The sequence below is a fragment of the Triticum dicoccoides genome, chromosome 6B, assembly GCF_002162155.2.
Source record: "Triticum dicoccoides isolate Atlit2015 ecotype Zavitan chromosome 6B, WEW_v2.0, whole genome shotgun sequence".
NCBI classification, from domain to species: domain Eukaryota; kingdom Viridiplantae; phylum Streptophyta; class Magnoliopsida; order Poales; family Poaceae; genus Triticum; species Triticum dicoccoides.
Genome location: NC_041391.1, coordinates 452,343,227 through 452,370,310, shown reverse-complemented (window position 1 = coordinate 452,370,310; position 27,084 = coordinate 452,343,227).

The following is a 27,084-nucleotide window of genomic DNA, read 5'->3' as shown; positions in this document are numbered from 1 at the left end:
CTTGTACTACCCATATCATCAATATTAATCAAGCAGGACGTAGGGTTTTACCTCCATCAAGAGGGCCCGAACCTGGGTAAAACATCGTGTCCCTCGTCTCCTGTTACCATCCGCCTAGACGCACAGTTCGGGACCCCCTACCCGAGATCTGCCGGTTTTGACACCGACATTGGTGCTTTCATTGAGAGTTCCTCTGTGTCGTCACCGATAGGCTCGATGGCTGCTTCAATCAACAACAACGCCGTCCAGGGTGAGACTTTTCTCCCCGGACAGATCTTCGTATTCGGCGGCTTCGCACTGCGGGCTAATTCGCTTGGCCATCTGGAGCAGATCGAAAGCTACGCCCCTGGCCATTAGGTCAGGTTCGGAAGCCTAAACTTCACGGCCGATATCCGCGGGGACTTGATCTCTGACGGACTCGAGCGACAGCCGAGCGTGCCGCTCTGTCGCGATGGGCATGATTTAGCTCTACTGCCGGACAGTGCCTTGGTGGCCGCACATGAATCCGCTCTGGCCCTCAGTCCGGAGCCGATCGCCCAGATCGAGGATCGGTGGCTGGACACCGCCTCGGGGGCTGCAACTTCCGCGGCGATGGAGCCGAACACTGACCTTGTCCCCTATAAAGCTTGTGACTCCGAGGTGCGGACTCCCTGCCGGACTCCGAACCTCCTGCGCCCCGGCCAATCGAATCCGATTGGGCGCCGATCATGGAGTTCACCGCCGCGTACATCTTCCAGCACTCGCCCTTTGGCGACATCCTAAATTCGCTAAAGCATCTCTCGCTATCCGGAGAGCCCTGGCCGGATTATGGCCAGGATGGTTGGGATGCGGGCGACGAAGAAATTCAAAGCCCACCCACCACCCACTTTGTAGCCACTGTCGACGATCTAACAGACATGCTAGACTATGACTCCGAAGACATCGACGATATGGACGACGATGCCGGAGACGATCAAGAACCAGCGCCTACAGGGCACTGGAAGACCACCCCAACACATGACGTATACATGGTGGATACCCCAAAAGGAAGCGATAACAAGGACCAACGGGGCGCGGCAAGGGATAATCCTGCTGATAAACAACCAAAACAGCGACGCAGACGCCGCCCTAAGTCCCGCCTAGACAACAACAATGCTCCTCATGACCCAGCAATAGAGCAGGGCAAACCAGTGGACGACGAACATGCAGCCAAGCAACCGTCCGAACAGGACGAATCGGATAATCAATCCATGCCTGGCGAAACCAACAGTCCAGACGACCTCACGCCGGACAAACGCCGGAGAATAAAAGCCTTCGGAAGAGACTCGTCGCCACTGCAACAAGTTTGAAGAAGGAAAAACGGAAGCTCAAAACAGCGGAAGACATACTCAGAATGAGGTGGAGCAAAGTGCTCAAAACTGCAGACAAATACGGCAATGGCCATCAATCAAAGAGCTACCCGAAGCGCAAGCTGCTGCCAGAATTTGACGAGGAGGCCATAGAGCCCCCACAGTCAAAAAACAAAGAGACCGCCTGGTCGGATAGACGGCCAGATGATAGGCCAAAATCTAAAAGCGGCGCCGCACACAAGCCGACTCATGACCCTGGAAAAACAGATGGCCCAGCCAGGTCCATTTATGGGCCAAAGAAGAGGGCCCCAGGAAGCAACACAACACACCAAGTGTCCGAAGACAGTGGTACACCCAAATACAGGGGCGCCGCACACCCACTATGTTTCACCAACGAGGTGCTGGATCATGAATTCCTAGCAGGGTTTAAACCCATAAACATAGAGGCTTATGACGGAACAACAGACCCTGGAGTCTGGATAGAGGATTATATACTACACATACACATGGATAGAGGAGACGATCTCCACGCCATAAAATATTTACCCCTCAAGCTCAAAGGGCCAGCTCGTCATTGGCTCAAAAGCCTCCCAGAAAACACTGTTGGAAGTTGGGAAGAGCTTGAGGATGCGTTTAGAGAAAATTTTCAAGGGACTTATGTCCGCCCTCCGGATGCAGATGATCTAAGTCATATAACTCAACAGCCCGGAGAGTCAATGCGCAAATTCTGGAACAGGTTCCTTACTAAAAAGAACCAAATAGTCGACTGTCCGGACGCCAAAGCCTTAGCAGCTTTTAAACACAACGTCTGAGACGAATGGCTCACCAGGCACCTCGGCCAAGAGAAGCAGAGGACAATGTCCGCGCTAACAAGCCTCATGACCCGCTTTTGCGCGGGGGAAGATAGCTGGCTGGCAAGATGCAGCACCAGCGACCCAAGTACATCCGAGATCAGAGATGGAAACGGAAAATCACGGCGCAGAAAAGATCAGCGCCGGAATAAAGAGAAAATCCCAAAGAACACAGCGGTCAATGCCGGATTCAAAAGCTCGCGGCCAAACAACAAAACACTGCCTCTTAAGGATAACAGTGATGAGCTATCCAACTTAAACAAAATTTTGGGTCGGATATGTCAAATCCACAGTACCCCCGGAAGGCCTGCAAACCACACCCACCGAGATTGTTGGGTTTTCAAACAGTCCGGCCGATTAAATGCCAAACAGAAGGGGCTCGGCGCATCAAGCGAGGATGATGATAAACCCCACCAGCAGAGCACCGGAAAACAAAAGACTTTCCCACAAGAAGTCAAAGCAGTAAACTCACTTCATGTGATAATACGGAAAAATGCGGCACCCGCTAAGATGGGTCCCGCATAGTCCACCCCAGCAGAACCTCGAGATTGGATGTCAAAACCAATAACTTTTGACCACCTCGATTATTCCAGAAGTGTCCGGAATGCAGGATGGACTGCTCTGATATTGGATCCTATAATCGAGGGACTGCAATTTACACAAGTCCTGATGGACGGAGGCAGCGATCTAAACCTGCTATATCCAAACACAATCCGCAAGTTGGGGATAGACCGTACTAAAATTCGACATAGCCGCACTTCCTTTAAAGGAGTGACGCCAGGCCCTTACGCCAAGTGCGCAGGCTCCTTATTACTAGAAGTTGTGTTCGGGTCACCGAACAACTTCCGACGCGAAAAACTAATCTTTCATGTCGCCCCGTTCAAAAGTAGCTATCAAGCACTATTGGGACGTGAAGCTTTTGTCCGCTTCAACGCCATACCACATTACGCGTCTCTTACACTTAAAATGCCCGATCCACGTGGCATCATTTCATTGCGAGGGTCATTTAAAGACCCCGGACACGGCTAGACGAGTTCGGCATAAATAAGCTAGGGGCTCCCTAGCCGCACACCCCTTCACAAGGGGCTGTGCGTATAAGCAACAACGAGCTCATATAGACTCCACTTTACTTATTTATTAATATTTTTCATATACTTTTTTTTCGCACGATTTCCTTTCAAACTAAGTTCCCCTCTTTTTACAGATGAACAACATGCACACCCGTCCAGGATAACGGCACAACGGAGACACATGCGCAGACGTGCAGTAGGGACCCGTCGCAAGGATTCTTTTTAGATTAAGACCCTGCGTAAACCTTTTTTACTGTCTCTTGTTGTTATAATCCCCTGGTTTCTCATTATAACCAGAGTGGAGCTTGACGTTTTGGCATCGGTCGCGTCAGAGGACCTTGCCCGTACTTGGACACTAGGGGCTTAGGGCATTGTTCTGCCCATCATTATAAAGACCGAACACCTTAGGGAGTGTTCGGCGTCTCGAGTTAGGCCTTATATGCATCAGCTCCGAATCATGTCTTTGGTCAAATGTTGGGTTTGCCCGGCTCCTGTGTTTTGCTGCCTTACGTTCCATATCATCTGCTAACGCGGCACCAGGAGAACTACTGCGATTGTGCCCCAGTTCGGCTGGGCGAAGCACCTCAGTAGAGAAAGCCGAAAACTGACTGTCATGATACAGCGAGAGACTGGTCAACCACTCGATCGACCACCGGAATGTTTAGAATTCCTCCGCTTTGACGAAGGACCGTTTCCCGGTCAGGCACACACGCGCCCTGAATTCGGAAGAGCGCGGTGCCCCCAGGGGCTATATCGTAGCCCCACCCTCAAACTCCAATGGCTAAGTGAAAGTGATAAAGCATCATAGTCCGGTTGCCTCGTTTGCTACGCTACCACCTCCTCAACAGGACCGAGACGTCGGATTAAGTGTGACAATGCGCTATTTTTGCGAACACCCCCGCACCTTGTGCGTGGGGGCTGAAGCCAAAGACTGCCATCTTTCAGGTTATACACACGTATACATAAACGGCCGCATAGGAGATATTTCAATACTTGGAACGCACAAGTATAAAAAGCGATTACATCATAACCATTGTTTTACAAAATAAAAATGTTGATTTGAACGTGACATTTTTCGAGCACTGCGACTCTATTACACGAGCACCGCATAACTTCCCCAAAATAGTGCTCGGCGGGTAACCGGCTTTCGTCCGAACCCTGGGTTGCAACAGCGGTGGCATCCATCTCCGTCCAATGTGTCTTCACACGGGCAAGGGCCATCCGCGCACCTTCTATGCAGGCCGACCGCTTCATCTCCTTGATAAGCAGCACCGCCCCAAGAAATTGCTGCAATAAGCCAAAATAGCTCGGCGCCTTGGGCCTCTCTGGCCAGACATGAGTCACGATATCCGTCATGGCAAGTCCGGACAACCTGTTCAGCTCAGCCCATTCGGCCAACCGATCGGTCAGCGGAAGTGAACGATCCGGACTATGGAATTGAGACCAAAACAGCTCTTCCGTCTTGTGATCCTTCTGACTCCGGAAGTGCACAACGGCATCCGCCGCACTTGCCGCTAAGTCCATATATGGATCCTCCGGACCCCACAGCTGGCCAAGCTGGGCATAATTTGGATCCGTAAACCGGCGACGCAGCAGAAAAGGCTTGCCAGCCACAATGTCTCTGGCCTGACGCAGCTCCTCCTTCATAGCCCGCATTGTAGAACGGGCATCCTTGGCCTCGACGGTGGCCTTCCCCAGGTCTTCTCGCTCCGATAGGTGCTCCTTTTCAAGAGCATCATTGCGGTCGGTAGCATCCTTCAATTTTACGGCCAATTCGGCCATCTCTTCCCTGCTTCGGCAGTGTGCAGCCGTTTCGGCTTCTAACTCTTCGGCCGCCCTCGAGGCAGCCGCATCACTCCTTCTGGCTTGCTCCTTGGCTTGAGCAAGTTCTGCCCGAAGGCTCTCCATAGCAGCAGCACCATCTGCGTCAAGCATAAATATTGTAAGAGGTGGGCTTTGACTCTCTTAAACAGGTGACTACGGAGAGACAACTTACCTTGCGACTCGTCAAGTCACTTGTTGACTAGCCTGATGTCCGCATCCGCTACATCAAGTTGCCGCATTAATTCGGCAACTCCATCAGTCCGGCTAGCCCCCGGACTATCCGCCACCTGCATAGGAAAGGCGACACTCAATACCTGCGATTTTGATCCTCGGCACGCTGTCGCTTTCGACAACCTACCGAGTCTCAGGGGCTACTATCTATACAGGGCACACTTTCATGTGCAAAACTGTCAAAAAGGTGCGTCGTTTTTACGTACCTCAAACCCCGCTAGCAAACTCCTGACGGCATTATGCAATCCGCTTTCGGCGGACGAAATCCTTCCAATCACCATGCTCATCAATGCACGGTGATCTTCTGAGATGGACGCCCTCTCAAGCAGATCCTTCAGCTCCCCCGGCCGAACACTAGTCGGCGCCGAAATCTTATGCTCTGCCGGGCTCGGGGATACCCTCCGTGACGACACTTCAGGCTCGTCCGCCCTATCCGACGGCGCAGCAGACGAAGGCGTCTCGCTCTCCACCATCTCCAGACTAAGATCCCCCGAAGATGAGCTCATCTGAGAAGGTCGCAGATCCGAACTACAAGGTAAAAATTTCGGTTATTCTCAGAAGCACAAATAGGGATGTTTTCTTGTTAATGAACTCCCCTTTTCCTACTCACGGCTCGCTGGAGGGCTGATTCTTTAGAGAAGATTGTACGGCCGGAGTCTCCCCGGACGCAGGACCCTCTGGTGAAGATTTCTTCCCCCGCTTAGAGACTTTGGCCTCCGGGTCTTCGGAGGCGGTCCTCTTCTCCCCCTGGAGGGAGGGATTCTCGATCCCCCCTTCTTCAAGCGCCCCCTTGGGCGAGGTGATAGCTCCTCTATTTTCCCCTTTGCCTTCTTCTAAAGGCGCGACCTCTAACATTCTGACCAGCACGGGCTCTGGTGCGGTCTCTGGGAGGGGAGCCGGACGCCTTATCAGCTTTGCTTGCGCTACCCACTCCTGATGAAGGATAACGGGTTAAAAGGCGAATTATAGAAAAGCAAACAAACGGTACGTCCGGACACTGAGCTGCTTACCTGAGTATCCGGGTGATTGCAGCTTAGGCCTGCATCCTCAGTCAATTCCGGACACGCCACCTGCGGTCCGAAGAACAACTTGTACATCTCGACGGGTGTCATACCCATGAAGTGTTGGAGAGTCCATGGTCCCTCCGGATTGAACTCCCATAACCGGAGAGGACGGCATTTGCAGGGCAGAAGACGCCTGATTAGCATGACCTGCATCACCACGACCAAATCGATCTCCCTTGCTTGGAGGTCTCGAATCCGGCCCTGCAATAGGAGCATGTCTTTTGGCGGCCCCCAATTGAGCCCTTGGTTGACCCACGACATCAACCGTCGTAGAGGTCCCGGGCGGAATGAAGGCGGCGGCTTTTGCCTGCTGCCCTTCGGAGCGGTGATATAGAACCACTCCTGCTGCCACAAGCCAAGCTCCTCTTGGAAGGAGCCCTCGGGCCACGGGGCATCGGTCCTCCTGCTTATGGCCGCCCCGCCGCACTCTGCTTGACGCCCCCAATCATCTTCGGCTCCACATTGAAGGTCTTCAGCCACAGGCTGAAGTGCGGGATGACGCGGAGGAAGGCTTCACAGACGATAATAAATGCGGAAATATGGAGGATGGACTCCGGAGCCAAGTCATGAAAATCCAGCCCGTAGTAGAACATGAGCCCTCTCACGAAGGGATCCGTCGAGAAGCCTAAACCCCGACGGAGGTGGGATACGAAGATGACGTACTCACCGGGCTCGGGAGTGGGTATGGCCTGCCCTTGGGCGGGCAACCTGTGTGAAATCTCGTAAGACAGGTACTTGGCCTCACGCAGCTTTAGCATGTCCTCCTCCGTGACGGAGGAGGGCATCCACCGGCCCTGAAGGTCGGAGCTGGACATTGTTGAAGGTCCGAAGCACTCGAATCTGGGGCTCTGGGTGTTGGAACTTGGAGCAAGGAGAGGATTCGATGAAAGATTGAAGAAAAGAAACGAGCCTTGGTCCTGTTATAAAGAGGGGGAATACCAAGAGCCGTCTCCGTGACTATTCGGGATTCGCCTTCGATAGAGGAGGCGTGGCGACGGGCGCGGTTGGGTTACCCATGCCCGTATTGATGAGAATCCCGGAATAAGGGGAACACGATCTCTGCTTCGACAAGATGTACCAAGGAAACCGCTTCACTAAACGCGCTGAGGCGGTATAATAAAAAACGATTCATGTAAAGGCTTGGTAGTGGTGTGACGTCATGCCGCAAAATACGTCAGCAGATTGAACTTGTGTACATTTTATTCTCTCTACGGTGGAATGTGGAATTTATTTTGCAAAGCCGGACACTATCCTGGTGTTCACAATCTTCTTTGGATTATTCGGAGGAGGAACCCGCCATGCAATGCCGAACATTATGCGCGCCAGACTCATCGTCATTGAAGCCAGGTTCAGGGGCTACTGAGGGAGTCCTGGACTAGGGGGTGTCCGGACAGCCGGACTATCATCGTCCACCGGACTCCAAGACTATGAAGATACAAGATTGAAGAGTCCGTCCCGTGTCCGGATGGGACTTTCCTTGGCGTGGAAGGCAAGCTTGGCGATACGGATATGTAGATCTCCTACCATTGTAACCGACTTTGTGTAACCCTAGCCCTCTCCGGTGTCTATATAAACCAGAGGGCTTTAGTCCGTAGGACATAACCTCCATTACAACAATCATACCATAGGCTAGCTTCTAGGGTTTAGCCTCCTTGATCTCGTGGTAGATCCACTCTTGTACTACCCATATCATCAATATTAATCAAGCAGGATGTAGGGTTTTACCTCCATCAAGACGGCCCGAACCAGGGTAAAACATCGTGTCCCTCGTCTCCTGTTACCATCCGCCTAGACGCACAGTTCGGGACCCCCTACCCGAGATCCGCCAGTTTTGACACCGACAGCCATACATGGGCCAGAAGTGAAAACGGGCTGGAATCATATTGGATGGCCCAGATGACGCTACTGGGCCTAATTCGGATAGGGCGTAACGGGCCTTGGGTGAGCGGGCTATAAATGGGCTATATGCGAACAGGCCGTTAACAGGCTTTCCATGGGCGGGCCCGCCACCTTTTGACCAAGTCAAATGGGCCGACCTTTTCACAGGAATGGGCCTCTGTTGGGCCGTGCCATGTGTCGACGTATCATAGGCACCTTCTGTCCAATGAGTGGATGACATCTGTCCCAACGATGAGCCAACACGTGTTTCCTCCAGCCAATGATGATTTTACACATGGAAAATCCCCATTGGTCGGGGCTGTTAATGGGTTGTCGGATCCAAAACCCGACCCGATAGCTTAACGGCGTTCTGTTACGGTGGATGCCACGCGTCGGTCACCCTTGACGAAAGCACTTCTATGACACGCGATTTATCGTCATGGAAGTGGACACTTCCGTGATGATAATTTTGGTAATGTCATGGAACACTTCTACGACAACACAGGTATGAATATCTTGATTCTATCATAAAGTTGTCATGGATGTACATGCATGACAAAAAACGCGACCTACTGTGACAAACACGTATCATCACGGAAGTGTATTTTTTTGTAGTGTATACTTAGTGTCAGACTTAGTACCACGACAGTTGGTGCCCACCATGGGGCAAAGCGTCTTAGTGACTTCCGGCGAGGTTACATTTTCTTCAATCTTCATCAACATGGTTTCCAGAGGCGGTTTGGTCATGGGCCGCGAGTTCCAACTCGGCACGCTCACTTCCGTTGCTGATGACTACGCCTGGCTTCAGGAGGCCCCCCTCGACGTCGAGGCCCTCCCAATTCATGGCTCGTCACACTTCCGCGCGAGTGCCTGCGGCGTCCTCCTTCGGCAGCCATCGACTCCAGATCAGTCGGTCTTCATGTCGTCGTCTCACTCTGCTAGATGCCGCCGCAAGCGATATGGTCGTTCGCAGCTCCAGCGGTGGGTGAAGCACACGGTGGCCCGTCAGGCGTTCACCCCCCAAGTCGTGGCGATTGAGCCCGATGTATTTCAATGCGGGTCAGTCAACCTGTCGACTGATTTCGCAGACACCTTTTCCGAGAGCGGGAGTTGTGACCCCGCGGCAGAAGTCCTCATGGTCGATTCCCATCGCGGTCCACCTGGTTTTCGTCGCAGCAGCGGCGACGGTGACGGTGACGGACCATCACTCGGTCATGAGGAGTATATGCTTCAACCTCTCAACTCGCAGCAGAGGGGGAGCTGCACCGTCGCAACATGGAGGCTCTCCAGACCCCCATCATAGGGGAAACCGCCGAGGCTCGGGCCTTGGAGGCAGTGTGCCTAGCCACGTTGGCTGAGTGCACCCGTTTGGAGAATCTCCAACATTCTCTCGATAAGCATGCCCGTCGACTGATCCCTGGGTCCAGTCGGCGTTCATGGCAATTGTTTCCACCGGAAACTCAGGTATTCCGCACAACGATTCAGAAATTAGCAGTTGTTGCACGTATCGTAGAGTCCATTTAGTCGTCCCGCTCAGAGGCTGGAAGGGGCCTGGAACAGATCAGAGTGCTGCTCCGAGCAGCGGGAGACCAGAACTCCATTGTGTCCCAGTCGCGGAACAGAATCCACAGCAGGTCAGTAAGAGCAGACACCGTTTAGTTCGGCACACACTCCTAGGTCGCCTTTGCGGCATGAAGATCATGATCGCAACCAGGATCAACATCTGGGAAGAGCTCATGGAGAGTATGATCGCGAGTATGCCCGCGACAACCACTGTCGAGCACCTTTGCCCCTTCCGAGGGATGGGTCATATGCGCCTCGACGATATGATGACAGGCATCCATATGGAAACGACCGCAGAGTTCCAGTCGGCCCCAGAGAGCCCGACTTTGATGCAAGGTTCATCCTTGTTCAAGGTTTGGTCGACCGGAACAGAGCATATAGAGAAGCGTTGGATAGAGACAGGCCCAGTGGAAGCAGGGTCCATGTTTCTGCCCAGAGTGTTTCGAAAGAGCCATCAGATCCGCTGAGATCCCTCATAACTTTAGATTGGCGACTGGCGTCAGTAAGTTCACGGGAGATTTGAAGCCCAACACTTGGCTTGAGGACTACCGAGTGGCTGTTTCCCATTGTGGCGACAGCGATGAGGTGGCCATGAAGCACCTCCCTCTAATGCTTGAAGGTTCTGCCAGGGCTTGGGACGAGTTAGCCCGAGTGTTTACCAGAACATTTGAAGGCACTTGCAAGAGACCTGCTGGTCTACTGGAGTTGCAGCATTGCATGCAGAAACCGAATGAAACCTTGAGAGACTATATCCATAGATGGATCACTCTGCACCACACAATGGAGAATGTGTCAGATCACCAAGCAGTATGTGCCTACAAAGAAGGTGTTCGCTACAGAGAGCTCAATCTGAAGTTCGGTCGGACAGGAGATATGACCCTGACTCGGATGATGGAGATTGCCACCAAGTACGCTGACAGCAAAGAGGAGGACTGACTCCAGAGTGGTAAGAACAAAACAGTCGTCCAAGACACCGGAGGAGGAAATTCCAATCGGAAGCAGAAGCGAAAGGCTGAGGCAGCAAGTCCTGCCGAAGCAGCAGTGTTGAATCAAGGAAAATTCAAAGGGAACCCCAAAGGGCCTTGGACCCCTAAGAAAGTGAAGGACCAAGATGGAAATAATGTGATGGATTTGCCATGTCACATTCACACCAAGAAGGATAAGGAGGGGAACCTGATTCTCCCCAAGCATACCACTCGACAATGTCGACTCCTAATCCAGAACTTCCAAGAAAACAAACCCAATGAAAAGGACAAAGAGTCCAATAAGGAAGAAGAAGATAAGGATGATGATGATGGTTACCCAAATGGCAATGCCACCTTGGTGATTTTTGCTGATCCCGAGAGCAGAAGTCGACTAAAGGTCATTAACAGAGAGGTGAACATGGTTGCTCCGGCAACACCAAGGTATTTGAAGTGGTCGAAAAACCCCATCACATTCGACCAGTCCGACCACCCAGCACACGTAGCCACCCCTGGACGGCAAGCGCTGGTGGTCGACCCAGTCCTGGGGGCCAGCCGACTGACCAAGTTTCTGATGGATGGCGGCAGTGGTCTGAATATCCTGTATGTTGAGGCCCTCAAAGGAATGGGCATTCCGATGTCCAAACTCGGCGAGAGCAACATGCGATTCCATGGAGTCATCCCAGGAAAGAAAGCCGAATCACTCGGCCAAATCACTCTTGATGTGGGTTTCGGCAATGAGAAGAATTTCCGCAATGAGAAGTTGACGTTTGAGGTTGTGGATTTCCAGAGTGCCTATCATGCCATTTTGGGCAGACCTGCCTATGCTAGATTTATGGCTCGACCATGTTATGTATACCTCAAGATGAAGATGCCTGGCCCCAGAGGCGTGATACCGGTTTCAGTTAACCGTAAGAGAGCATAAGACTGTTTTCAAGACGGTGCAAAGATAGCAGATGAGCAGATGGCAGCAGTAGAGTTTCAAGAGTACCAGAAAACTGCAGATCCGAGTGATTTGCTGCATGCCAAGAGGCCTGCCTCGGAGTCCGCATTTCATTCGGCCGGTGAGACCAAGCCAGTCCACATTCACCCGACCGACCCCAATGCTGCTCCGACCCATATCTCAACTACACTCGACAGCAAATAGGAAGAAGCGCTCATCCAGTTCCTCCGTGAGAACTGGGACATCTTTGCACGGAAGCCAGCTGACATGCCAGGTGTACCCAGGGGACTGGCTGGGCACCGTTTGCAAGTCGACCCAAAGGCAAAACCCATTAAGGAGCATCTCCATCGATCCACCACGGAGAAGAGAAAGGCAATTGGCGAGGAGGTGGCTCGGCTTCTGGCCGCTGAGTTCATCCACGAGACATACCACTACGAGTGGCTCACCAATGTCATTATGATTCCCAAGAAAGATAAATCACTCTGAATGTGTATTGATTTCCAGCACATCAACCGGGCCTGCCCGAAGGATCATTTTCCTCTACCCCGCATCAACCAGATAGTCGACTCAACTGCGGGATGTGAGCGACTGTCCTTCCTGGACGCTTATTCTGGGTACCATCAGATCTGACTGTATGGACCCAATGAGATAAAGACAGCTTTCATCACCCCGTTCGGGTGTTTTTGCTATGTTACTATGCCCTTTGGCCTCAAGAATGTTGGTGCCACATTCATGCACATGATCTAGAAGTGCATGCTCACTCAAATCAGTCGGAATGTGGAAGCATACATGGATGACATAGTGGTTAAGTCACGCAAAGGTTCCGACCTGCTGACTGACCTTGCTGAAACTTTTGCCAACCTAAGAAGGTATGATATCAAGCTTAACCCATCAAAGTGCACATTCGGAGTCCCCGGAGGAAAGTTGCTCGGTTTTCTCGTTTTCGAACGAGGAATCGACACGAATCCAGAGAAGATTAGCACAATCTTCCGAATGAAACGCCCAGTGCGTGTGCACGACATTCAGAAGCTTACTGGTTGTTTGGCTGCATTGAGCCGATTCATCTCACGTCTCGGTGAAAAGGCATTGCCTCTTTACCGATCGATGAAGAAGTCTGACAAGTTCGAGTGGAATGGCGAAGCTGAAGCAACGTTTGAAGATCTCAAAGCCCTGCTTTCCACACAGCCTGTGCTTGCTGCTCCAATCAGCAAGGAGCCTTTACTACTTTACATTGCAGCCACAGGACAAATTTTTAGCATAGTGCTCACAGTCGAGCGGGAAGAGGAAGGCAAGGCCTTCAAAGTTCAACACCCCATGTATTACATTTCAGAAGTCTTAACCCCGTCCAAGCAAATATACCCTCACCATCAGAATCTTGTTTATGGGATTTACCTGACCATGAAGAAGGTTGCACACTATTTCTCTGATCACTCAGTTTCAGTCATCAACAACGCTCCATTGTCAGAGATTCTGAATAATAGAGATGCAACTGGTCGAGTGGCAAAGTGGGCGATTGAACTTCTTCCTTTAGATATCAAGTTTGAGGCAAAAAAGGCCATCAAGTCTCAAGAAATTGCAGATTTCCTCGCAGAGTTGACAGAACAACAACATCCGACTCAAATCCAGTCGGAATATTGGACCATTTTCTTTGATGGATCCAAAATGTTAAATGGCTCTGGTGCAGGAGTGGTCTTAGTATCCCCACGAGGGGACAAGCTCAGTTATGTCCTCTAGATTCACTTTGATTCTTCGAAAAATGAAGCTGAGTATGAGGCACTATTGTATGGGTTGCAGATGGCCATTTGATCCCGAATGGGTGCTAGATGATTTATGGCGACTAAGAATTAGTGGTTAATCAAGTAATGAAGGAATGGGATGTCAGGAGTCCCGCAATGACAGGTTAATGCAATGCAGTGAGAAAGCTAGAGAAGAAGTTTGAGGGGTTAGAGCTCCACCACATACCATGAATCAAGAATCAAGTTGCTGATGATCTGGCAAAGATAGGTTCCACTCGGAAACCTATTCCCAGAAACGTGTTTTTGGAGCATCTCCATACCCCGTCAGTGCAAGAAGATCCCTTGAAGAGCCCCCGCAACCAATAAGTTCAACTGACCCGACTGAGATCGAGGTTCCAGCCGTGGTCGACTTGATCATGGAAGTCTTGGTGATCACGCCCGACTGGACAGTACTGTACATCACATACATTCTCAGGAAGGAACTCCCAGAGGATGAGGACGAAGCTCGCCAGATAGTCAGTCAATCCAAAGCCTTCATAGTGATAAAAGGATAGCTTTTCAGAGAAAGCATCATAGGAGTGGCTCAGTGTTGCATCACCCCAGAAGAAGGTCGAATGATCCTAAACGATATCCACTCGAGGACCTGTGGTCACCATGCGTCCTATCGGACTATCATTGCCAAAGCATACTGAGCAGGATTCTATTGGCCTCGGGCAAATGAGATGGCGAAAGATATAGTTGACAAGTGCGCGGGTTGCTAGTTCTACTCCAACATGTCTCACAAGCCTGCATCTACCCTGAAGACCATTCCACTCGTTTGGCTGTTTGCAGACTGGGGATTGGATATGGTTGGACCCTTCAAGACCGACGCAAGTGGTTTCACCCATTTGCTCATAGTAGTTGACAAGTTCACCAAGTGGATCGAAGCCAAGCCCATCAAAAACCTTGGTGCAGGCACTGCCGTTAGTTTCATCAAGGAGTTGATATTCAGATATGGAGTTCCTCACAGCATTATCACAGATAACGGCTCCAACTTTGATTCTGATGAGTTCAAGGCATTCTGTGCATCCCAAGGCACTCAAGTTAACTATGCGTCCGTCGCACACCCGCAGTCGAATGGACAAGCAGAAAGGGAGAATGGTTTGATCCTTCAAGGGTTAAAAGCCCGACTGATGCACAACCTTAAGCATGCTGCTGGTGCTTGGGTGACTAAATTACCGTCCGTCCTCTGGGGGATGAGAACAACACCGAACCGGTCGACTGACCGAACCCCTTTCTTCTTGGTGTACGGCGCCGAGGCTGTGCTTCCGAGAGACTTGCTGCACAATGCCCCCCGAGTGGAACTCTTCTCAGAAGCTGAAGCAGAGCAGGCACGTGAAGACGTAGTTGATCTCTTGGAAGAAGAACGCGAGATGGCTTTGATTCGGTCGACCATTTATCAGCAAGATCTGCGCCGATTCCATGCTCGTAACATCAAAGGTCGAGCATTTCAGGAAGGAGACCTTGTGCTCCGAGTGGATCAGAAACGGCCCCACAAGCTCGCTCCGGCCTGGGAAGGTCCCTTCATCATCACCAAGGTGCTTCACAATGGAGCATACCACATCTACAACGTAGCCAAGAACATGGACGAGCCACGCGCATGGAACGCAGAGCTGCTTCGTCCTTTCTATACTTAAGATTCACTCGACCCGACGAGTTGTAATAAGAGTACTTCAGTTTCCTTTTCAAAGACAAGATTTTTACAATATCTTAATGATTGATTCCCCATAACCATTTGTCTCCCAATCCCCCAGTAGGTGGCTTATCCCCGAACCCGATTCACCTAAGTTGAAAAACATTCCAAGTGGAGAGCAATCCTCCCACTCGGAGCTTAGCCGCGAACCTGATTCACCTAAGTTAAAAAACATTCCGAGTGGAGAGCAATCCTCCCACTCAGAGCCTTAGCTGCGACCCCGTAATCGCCTAAGTTAAAATATTCCGAGTGGAGAGCAATCCTCCCACTCGGGAGCTTAGCTGCGACCCCGTAATCGCCTAAGTTAAAAACATTCCGAGTGGAGAGCAATCCTTCCACTCGGGGGCTTAGTTGTGACCCCGTAATTGCCTAAGTTAAAAACATTCTGAGTGGAGAGCAATCCTCCCACTCGGAGGCTTAGCTGCGACCCCGCAATCGCCTAAGTTAAAAACATTCCGAGTGGAGAGAAGTCCTCCCACTCAGAGCTTAGCCGTGAACCTGATTCGCCTAAGTTAAAAAACATTCTGAGTGGAGAGCAATCCTCCCACTCGGAGGCTTAGCTGCGACCCCGTAATCGCCTAAGTCAAAAACTATTGGAGTTTAGAGCAATCCTCACACTCGGGGGCTTAGCCGCGAACCTGATTGGCCTAAGTTAAAAAACATTCCGAGTGGAGAGCAATCCTCCCACTCGGAGGCTTAGCTGCGACCCCGTAATCGCCTAAGTTAAAAACTATTCGAGTCGAGAGCAACCCTCACAATGTGTGCTCCATGCCGATCTGCTAGGAAGACGAGGTGTCAATTGAACACCTTGTATGAGCTGCGCCACAAATACAACGTGCACTCCATCCCGATCCGCAAGGACGACGAGGTGTCGATTGAACACCTCGTATGGGCTGCATCACAAGTACAATGTATGTTCCATCCCGATCCGCAAGGACGACGAGGTGTCAGGTCTACTAGACGAAATGTGAAAAGATCAAGTTCACTCGGAGTCAAAAGACATTCAGAAACGAGAAAAGCAAAAGCCATGATATTCAAGGAGAACCTAGTTCAGATAAAAGCCCGCAAAAGTTCAGAATCATGACGGGAAGAAGTACTCAGGCATCAAGCCTGAAAGAGTTTAACGGTTACATAAACCACTCGGCATTCCGAGGCAAATAAAGGTAGGACATAATGTTTTCGTTCACTCGGCAGGAGAAGGACTTGCTGGATCATAGAAACTTTCAAGGTCAATGCTATCTGCGGTGCGAGTGGTGGCATCAAGGATGGTGTTCATAAAGGACTGGAAAGTGAGCTTCTTGGTGTTGGCAACCTTGAGGGCCGCCAGCTTGTCTTCTTTGACATCCTTGCAGTGCACTCGGACCAGTGACAGAGCGACTTCAGCACCACAACAAGCAGATGATGTCTTCCATTCCTACACTCGACAAGGGATTTGATTCAGTAGAGTCATCAGAGACTCGAGATCCTGTGAGAGTTTTGCCTGGGGCCAGAGTTCAGCATCAATCTGCGTCATTGCAGCCTTTAGTCGAGCAAGATAATCCACAACACTGTTCACGCGAGATTCCAGCCGCAGCATGTTCATTGCAACATCATCCTTGATAGGGGGGTTGATGGGGTCAAGACCCGTTTCGACTCACCCAGTTTCCGCTTCAAAGTCTTGGCAAAGTTTTGCACAATCGGAAAAGAAGTGGGTCGACAGTTTAACAAGGCGTGTCAATCAACATCAACAAACCAGTTGAGTAGTAGAAAATACCTTCAAGCTTCAAGACCAACTTCGCAGCAAGCTGCCCTAGATAAGATTCTAGTTCGCCCTTCTTGGCCTTAAGGCTCCCAACTTCATTGGTCAAGCTCTTCTTGTCTTTCTTCGGTCGCGCAACCTCTTGGTTGGCCTCAGAAACGGCGGTCTTCAACTGGGAGTTCTCCTCTTCCAACTTGCTGACTAAAGCCAGCTTCTTGTCCGCAAGTGTTGTTTCTCTCGCGCCTCCTTCTGGGCCGCGGCAAGATCCTGATCCTTCTTCTCCAGAGCCTGCTTCATTTTGTCTAAAGAAATAACATTCTTTAGACGAGCTTGAAGTTGACGATTTTCACTATGCACATCTGCTCAAGTGGAATCACTCGGTTCAAAGAGACTGAAAAAAGAGAGAGAGAATCTTAAGGTGGACGGTGGACGAGTGGTTACCTCCCAAGATAGTTGTTTCATCCTGGGCCTTCTTGAGGTTCTTCTTAGCCTGTTCCAGATCAAGCCTCAGGCTGATCTGCTTCTTATTCAGCTCAGAAAGTTGAGCTCCTAGATCATAAGACTTCCAAAGTCAGCAAACAAGATATGTCAGTCGACATAAACAAAAGTCAATCACAGCGAAAATTGCTCTAAGACTACTGCTGAATCAAACATTCAACAGTAGTCTCAGGGACTACACCCAGTGGGTGCACTTGGCGTGCCCCCACTGGTCTGGTCTTACACTCGGCATGGTTTGCCCAGCATGAGTAAAAAAAGGGAGATTCTCAAACCCTAGCCAACTACAAAGTAGTCGACCGCGGTCTCGGGGACTACACCTAGTGGGTGCACACTGCGTGCCCCCACTGGTTCAGGAAAACACTCGACGCAACCTAGTCGATTCAAATGAAAGAGCTCTTCAGTTCTAAGTCAGAAACACCCAGTGGGTGATTGGATGCGAAGTACAGGTCCATAGATGCACATAATAGGTTCCAAAATGCTAATTCAAGGACACCATATGGACAATGAAGCAACAGTGGCAACTATTATTGCTCTAGGGACCAGTCAGAAATCAACTAACCTTGATGTTGGCTTGCAGAGGGGTGCTGGCGTTGTAAGCAACCTGACTGGCCTCATGCACCACCTTCATCTGCTCCATCACGAGATTTACCTGGAGAAGAGCCTCCCTGGCGGCACTCGGTGGGTCATCTAGAGTCTGGTATGAAGCAAAGAGCGATGATGGCAGTTTAGTCGGGGCAGTCACAGGGTCGGACGCGTGGAGTTGTCCTGGAGCATTAGGGGCCGGAACAGTCGATCTCGATGGACGGTCACTCGACAACCGATCAGCAAAGGTAACACTGGTCCGAGCCCGATCTCCGGCTTGCTGGACCACTGTCTCAGTTACCGATGTCGATTGAGGCACCTGACCCTCGGTCGTCTTTCCGCTGGAGGCTCTGCCCCTCCTTCTTCTCTCCATCAGAGGCACTTCTTCTTCTTCTTCATCTTGAAGTTCAATGACGTCGCGTGGAGCTACAACAAAAATCAACCTTAAGTGTTCACTCGATAGCCAATCCAGTCGATAGAACAAATTCAAGATTGGAAAGGGCGTACCAGCTTTGGAAGTAGCCACTTCATCGGTCTCCTCGTCGCCTAGGGCCTTGTCAATGTCCATATCAGTCGCAGAAGTTGCAGGGCTGGAAAAGTTCACAATCCACTCTGTCACAGCAGAAGTATCCCGCCGCCGCTCGTCGGAGCCGCGCCGCGCCGACGCCCGCCGCCCTGCTCGCTGGAGTTTGCCGCCACCGCTGCCATTTCCGATCTGCCACCGATCTTCGCCAAAAACCGCCGAACCGGTAAAAAACCCGATCTGGTTCTTTTGTTTTTTTTGTTTTTCTTTTAGATCGGTTTATTTTTTTATTCGATTAGATTAAATAGCGAATGTTCACCCGATTCATTCTATTAGCGAACGAATTCGTTCGTTAGTCTCTATTAGCCGAAATTCGTCTGATACATTTTTCTTTTTCTGTTTAATTTTCGGCCAGGGACCTATCCACGAATAGTTTTCTCACAGATTAGTCCCTGATCTTCAAACCCTCATTACTTTTTGCTCGTTTATCCAAATCCAGTGAAACCAACGCCAAAATCTTTGTCTCGATCCCCTCTATTCAGATAAACAACTTGAACATGATTTTGAAGTTTTAAAATTAGGTTTCAAGCAGATTTCAATTTGAACTTTTTTTATCATAGTTTGAGTTTCGTAGCTCCGACTCGATTGATTCTTTTCGCAAATCGAAGCTCTTCAATTGAAATTTCTGTTTAGATCTTTTATCTTTGTTTACCTTTGCATCTTATGCTTGAGTGCTTATGTATGCTATTGTTTGTTGACGATAGAGATTCCGGAGTGCGAGGCTTGCTACTACGAATCTCTAGGGTTTTCCGATCGTCAGCAAGGCAAGTAACACTTTGATCATATACCTCTATTACCCAGTTTTTATGCATTAGTTTCAACCCTCAAACATTGCAGTAGGACTTTGATAACATGTGGGTATTGGGAAGTAGATGATGAGGTAGGAACCTATTGTCTTATATACAAACCCTGGGTGTTACTACGTTATGCTTATACTGCTATGCTATGCTTGTAGACGTGGTTTGGTATGTGAGATTCATGAAAGTTGTGAGAGTTATTATTAACTAAGGGTTAACTTAAGGTGGCTACTTTAATACAAATCTGGGTGGATTGGTTGTGGGCACCTGGGGTTATATCAGTGTTGTCCAAGGAGATCCCGGGGAACCTGTGTGATCATCCTATGGTTTGCCACCCAGGCTCAAAGGGATCATAAGATTATTCATGCTAGAAACTTCCGTGTGCAGCCACAAGCCATTATGGGCTCTGGCATAGTTGAGTAAGTTGTGGGAATCCTTTCCATGATGGGCTAGCAGATGTAGGGAATTGTAGGTGTACCGACCTATTCTATTGGTCAAGGGGACCTCTTCGGAAAGATTGTGTCTCGGTCATCCGTTTCTCAAACATCATGCAGTGTGAGAAATTCAATGGAGGAGATCGAGCCTTGTGGGGAAAAGTGCACAAACCTCTGCAGAGTTTACAAACTAATCATGGTTAGCCGTGTCCCCGGTTATGGACAACTTGAGTATCTGGTACTTGAATTATTGATTTGATCTCATCACTTTACTTAAATAATTTGTTGGATTATTAATATTATTTTGGGATTGAGTTGATGTTTTCAACAAACTTTGTAATTAAATAAAAATATATTCCTTTGTTGTAGGGAAAAATTAGCTTTATGCAAATGATAACCATAGAGCCTCCACCAGCCATATATGCATATAGTGTTAGCTGTTATTTGTTCATTGCTCTATAGTGTTATCTTGCCAGCATATTCCATGTGCTGACCTACACGGCTGCAACGTATCATGTTGCATACTTTTCAAACGAAGAGTAAGGTGCGCTAGGTCATTGTCATGCACTAGTATTGCCGTGGAGTTGGATGGATTCATTTATCTTCGATGCTTCCGTAGTTATCTTATTTAGATGGCCTTCATCCATATTATTGTAATAAGTACTCTTTTTCAGACACTCGATGTAATAAGTGTGTGATTGAAGTCTGTTATAAATCCACAAGTACTACGTGTGTCGGCAATACCGATCCAGGGATGAGACTTAAGCACAGAGAATTGACCGTCTGAGGTCGGGGCGCTACAAGACGGTATTAGAGCACACGCTGACTGTAGCACGCGACCACTAGGACAAGCCACATGATACTCTTCTCTACTCATTTCTGAGTCTTCTCCATTTCTACTCTATAGATGGCGGACCGAAGGAACAAGTTCATTCAACCGGATGACGTCACTCTTGATTCATTGCACCATCCTGGTACACCACCGGAGACATTCATATAGAGTCATATCTTGTTCTAGTTTCAAGTTGTAATTCATATGTTGTAATCAATGAAAGTGTGATGATCATCATTATTAGAACATTGCCCAAAAAAGAAAAAAAGAAAGGCCAAAAGAAAAAAAAAGAAAGGCCAAAGAAAAAAAGAAAAAAAAAGAAAAATAAATAAAAGGGGCAATGTTACTATCTGCTTTTCCACACTTGTGCTTCAAAGTAGCACCTTCTTCTTCATGTAGTGAGTCTCATATATTGTGCTTCAAAGTAGCACCATGTTTTTCATATAGTGAGTCTCATAAGTTGTCTTTTTCATACTAGTGGGAATTTTTCATTATAGAACTTGGCTTGTATATTCCTACAATGGGCTTCCTCAAATGCCCTAGGTCTTTCTAAGCAAGCAAGTTGGATGCACACCCACTAGTTTTCTTTTGTTGAGCAGTCATTTATAGCTCTAGTGCATCTGTTGCATGGCAATCCCTACTCCTCATGTTTACATCAATTGATGGGCATCTCCATAGCCCGTTGATTATCCTCGTCAATGTGAGACTTTCTCCTTTTTTGTCTTCTCCACACAATCCCCATCATCATATTATATTCCACCCATGGTGCTATATCCATGGCTCACGCTCATGTATTGCGTGAAGGCTGAAAAGGTTTGAGATTATTTAAGTATGAAACGATTGCTTGGCTTGTCATCGGGGGTATAGATGTTGGGAACATCTTTGTGTGACAAAAATGAAGCATAGCCTAACTATATGATTTTGTAGTAATGAACTTTCTTTTGCCATGTTATTTTGAGAAGACCTGATTACTTTGATTAGTATGCTTGAAGTGTTACTATTTCTTTTATCAATATGAACTTTTATTTTGAATCATTTTGGATCTGAACATTCATGCCACAATAAAAAAATTACATTGAGAATTATGCTCGGTAGCATTCCACATCAAAAATTCTGCTTTTATCATTTACCTACTCGAGGATGAGCAGGAATTAAGATTGGGGATGCTTGATACGTCTCCAACGTATCTATAATTTTTGATTGTTCCATGCTATTATATTACCCCTTTTGGATGTTTATGGGCTTTATTTTACACATTTATATCATTTTTGGGACAAACCTACTAACCGGAGGCCCATCCCGTATTGCTGTTTTTTGCCTATTTCAGTATTTCAAAGAAAAGGAATATCAAACGGAGTCCAAACGGAATGAAACCTTCAGGAGCGTGATTTTTGGAACGAACGTGATCCAGGGGACTTGGAGTGCAAGTCAAGAATCAGCCGAGGCGGCCACGAGAGGGTAGGGCGCCCCCCCTATAGGGCGCGCCCCCTATCTCATGGGCCCCTCGGGCGGCCACCGACGTACTTCTTCCTCCTATATAAGCCTACGTACCCCAAAAACATCTAGGGAGCCAACGAAACACAATTTCCACCGCTGTAACCTTCTGTATCTGCGAGATCCCATCTTGGAGCCTTCGCTGGCGCTCCGCCGGAGGGGGGAATCGACCATGGCGGGCTTCTACATCAACACCATAGCCCCTCCGATGAGTTGTGAGTAGTTTACCACAGACCTTCGGGTCCATAGTTATTAGCTAGATGGCTTCTTCTCTCTTTTTGGATCTCAATACAATGTTCTCCCCCTCTCTTGTGGAGATCTATACGAGGTAAACTCTTTTTGCGGTGTGTTTGTCGAGATCCGGTGAATTGTGGGTTTATGATCAAGTTTATCTATGAGAAATATTGAATCTCCTCTGAATTCTTTTATATATGATTGAGTTATCTTTGCAAGTATCTTCGAATTATCAGTTTGGTTTGGCCTACTAGATTGATCTTTCTTGCCATGGGAGAAGTGCTTAGCTTTGGGTTCAATCTTGCGGTGTCCTTACCCAGTGACAGAAAGGGTTGCAAGGCACGTATTGTATTGTTGCCATCGAGGATAAAAATATGGGGTTTATATCATATTGCATGAGTTTATCCCTCTACATCATGTCATCTTGCTTAAGGCGTTACTCTGTTCTTATGAACTTAATACTCTAGATGTAGGCAGGAGTCGGCCGATGTGTGGAGTAATAGTAGTAGATGCAGGCAGGAGTCGGTCTAGTTGTTGCGGACGTGATGCCTATATACATGATCATGCCTAGATAATCTCATAATTATTCTCTTTTCTATCAATTGCTCGACAGTAATTTGTTCACCCACCGTAATACTTATGCTATCTTGAGAGACGCAACTAGTGAAACCTATGGCCCCCGGGTCTATCTCTTATCATATTTGCTTCCAATGTACTTTTATTTGCATCTTTACTTTTTGCATCTATATTATAAAATACCAAAATATATATCTATCTTATCATACTATCTCTATCAGATCTCACTTTCGCAAGTGGCCGTGAAGGGATTGACAACCCCTTTATTGTGTTGGTTGCGAGTTCTTTGTTTGTTTGTGTAGGTGCGTGGGACTTTTGAGGAGCCACCTACTGGATTGATACCTTGGTTCTCAAAAACTAAAGGAAATACTTACGCTACTATTGCTGCATCACCCTTTCCTCTTCATGGAAAACCAACGCAAGCTCAAGATGTAGCAGCCTCCGCCGCCGCCGGCTGGTGGAGCGCAAGACAGGAAGCCGGCCGCCCCGTCGGCGCCAACAGCCGAGAACGAGGTGGTGATGGGCCCAACTCCTGAGGCCCGCACACCCGTGCATCGTCGTCTTGCGAAGGCGGTCTCGGCAGTGCGACCGCTAGAGGCCGGCGCCGCGAGCTCATCGGTCCCAGACACCGAGGCGACCAGCACCGCGCCCTCCGGCTGGGTGCGCGAAGCCGGGACGGGAGCCTTGAACCAGGCGGCCCTCGACGTCCAGACCAAGCTCCGGGCTGAAACCGACGCCCTCAAGCGGTGTAACGAGGCGTTCCTGAACTCGTGAGCAGCCATCCTAGTATGCTTCTCTCTTTTTTATTTTTGATCTTTTATTTCCTAGTGGGGGCGCGCCAGCGCACCCACTGGGTGTAGTCCCCAAGTTTCGGGCCAGCTGCTGAGCAGGCGGTCTGGAACTTTAATTTGCGAGCATCAAGTGCTAACTCCGTTTGACATCCTTATTGCAGGATTACCACAACCTTCGCGCGGCCACCTTCAACTCCGGAGTTCGGGAGCTGGAGAGGCAGACCGCCAACTTGTCAGACAGCCGGAGTAAGTCTTGGTTTTCTTTCTCCGCGAGGGTGCGCTGGCGCACCCGCGGGCTGTAGTCCCCGAGATTCGGGCCGACTGCTGAGCAGTCGGGCCGGATCTCCCCAGTAACTGTATTTATCTCGTTGATTATTTAAAACTTTTCCTCTGCGGGGGCGCGACAGCGCACCCGTGGGCTATAGTCCCCGAGATTCGGGCCGACAGTTGAGCAGTCGGGCCGGATCTCCCCGGCAACTGCATCCCTTCCTTGTCGAATGTTGACATACATTCCCTTCTTCTCTCTTGGCAGAGGCTAACGCCACCTTGCAGCAGCAGCTGGGCGAAGCCAACACCATGCTGCGCGCCAAGGAGGCGGAGTGTAGCAAGCTAGCCGAGGAGCGTGACCGACTGGTCACGTAGCTGGCGGAACAGACGGAGTGTCTCCAGACGCCTCAGAAGCAGGCAGAGATGAAAGAGACCGACCTGCTTGCCGAGTTTGAGATCGAGCGCTCCGCCTGGAACGACAAGGAGGCGTAGCTGACTGCCGGATTTGGCAGCATTGAGGACATGGTCGACGGTAAGTTTCTTCTTTTTTCTTTCTTTGAGTCGCCGCCCTCTATTCAGGTCGATTGCTAGCTTCTAACTTCTGGCTTCCTTGCCCTTCACCCAAACAGACTTCTTCCCAGGCCACTCTGTCAGCACGAACCAGACCATTGAGGCTTATCGCCAGGAACGGAGGGCGGAAGGCATGCAGATTGCCACCGACGCTCCCGGACCCTTAACGAGCAGCTTCTCAGCATCCAGCCCCGCCTTCGGCCGGCTCACCAGATGTTGCGCCGTCTTCAACATGTCGGGGCCCAGGCGATCTCCGCCCTCTGGCCAGGCATGCTGGCTCCACGCACTCCCAGTCGGACTGCCGACTGGCTAGAGGTGCGGCCGATCACCTGGAGGCCTGAAAGGGCTCCTCGGCCCGGGCTGGAGCGCGCCGGGCTCTGGAATTCGTCAAGGCATGGTACCCTAGGCTAGATCTAGCCCAGCTGACCACGTTTCGACTGGAGGCATAGGAGGAGCTGGTGGCGGTGGAGGGTGACCTTGTCAAGAGGGCGGCGGCGATCGCCGACTATACCGACACCAGCGTCTTCGTCCCGGAGCTGGTTGATGATGGTGCCGAGGCGCCACCGGAGTGGTTCGGGCTAAATCCGGAGGACAGCGAGGACTCGGCCGAGGTGATTGACTCTAGCGACGAAGGGGAGGACGCGGAGGACAAAGAAAGCAAAGAGGATGCGCTGGAGGCCGGAGTGGACAGCCAGCCTCAGCCTGACCGTGCCTCGAGCAACTATCCGTGCTCAGGCTTGCTGACTACTGCTAGAGGCGACCAGGCGGAGACTGACCAGCCGTCCGCTCCACCAACCGGCACTGCCGCCTCAGCCGTCCAGCCATCCGCTGCTCCAACTAGCGCCGCCGACTCCGCCGTCCAGCCATCTGCTGCTCCAACCGGCACCACCGACTCCACCATCCAGCCGGAACCCTTTGTTGCTCCTTAGGCTATCATTTTTACTTTCCCTACTTATCGGCCTCGACAAACTTTGGTTAAATTTGCACAATTCCACCCGCGGGGTGTATTTCAAACTCCGTTGAATGCTGGCCGATGGGCCTTTTGTTATGTAAATATCCTTCATCACAAATTGTGCTTTATTTGCCGAGTTCTGACTTTTCTTGCTTTCTGCTCCTTGCTTTTTTCCTTTGCCGCCCTCCCTTTGCTACCCTCTTGCCAGCCAAACAGCCGCTCTGCGGACTGCGGCTGGGTTGAGTACTTAGCTATTTATGGGAGGGCAAGTACTTAGCCGATTGGAGTTTTGGCAAGGTGAGCAGAAGCCGGCCGGCCGGCTGCTTCGGCAGCCGGTCAAAGAGACGGGATGCCGGCCCAGGCTATGTGCGCATTTTTCCTTAGCCATTTTTCGTGTGGGCACCGCTTTGCAACCCCTGTCCACCATACAGTCGCTCTACGAGCTGTGGCTTCTGACAGGAGAAGTTTTTTGGTGCCGACACACTACTTGTCCGACTGCGGCAAACGACACATAGTAGAGGGCGGCGAGCCTCCGGGCCGACTAGTCAAATCCGGTTCTAGGCGGAATAATGAAACAACACATTCATAGGAATAATACTTATCATATAGATAAAAGAGGGTAGTCCCCGAGCTCTTCTCGGGGGACCCGGAATCTTCATACTTAATACAAAAGGTAGCGTGATACATATTGCTTTTAACTGTAAAATCTTCGGAGGAGGTTTGCGTTCCATGGCCTCTCCGTCTCCTTGCCTGAGTCGTCTCTTTTGCGTGCTCTGGGCTTCTGAGCGTCGATCAGGTAGTAGGAATCGTTGCCCAACAGTTTGCTGATGATGAAAGGGCCTTCCCAAGGTGCCGAGAGCTTGTGCTGGCCGGCTGTTCGCTGTATCAGCCGGAGCACAAGGTCTCCCTCTTGGAAGGATCTTGGCTTGACCTTGCGATTGTAGTATCGACATAGACTCTAGTAGTAGATGGCGGACCGGCTGAGTGCCAACAGTCGGCTCTCTTCCAGCAGATCGACGCCGTCCTCTCGCGCTTATTTGGCCTCCTACTCAGTGTACATGGTGACTTGAGGGGAGTCAAATTCTATGCCCATCGGGATGACGGCTTCGGCGCCGTAGACGAGGAAGAAGGGTGTGAAGCCGGTTGATTTGTTTGGAGTTGTGCGCAGGCTCCAGAAGATGGCTGGTAGCTCATGGAGCCAGCAGCCGGCCGAACGCTCTGGAGGCTCGACCAGTCGGGGCTTGATGCCGGACAAAATGAGGCCGTTTGCTCGCTCCACTTGGCCGTTTGACTGCAGATGGGCAACGGATGCTAAGTCCAGTCGGATGCCCTGCATCGCACAGAAACGAGCCAAGGCTCCTTTGGCGAAGTTTGTGCCATTGTCGGTGATGATGTTGTGTGGTATGCCGTACCGAGTGGTGATGTCGGTGATGAAAGTCACAGTAGTCGGCCCATTCAGCTTCTTGATTGGCTTTGCTTCTATGCACTTAGTGAACTTGTCCATGGCAACAAGAAAATGAGTCATGCCGCCACGAGCTGTTTTGAATGGCCCTA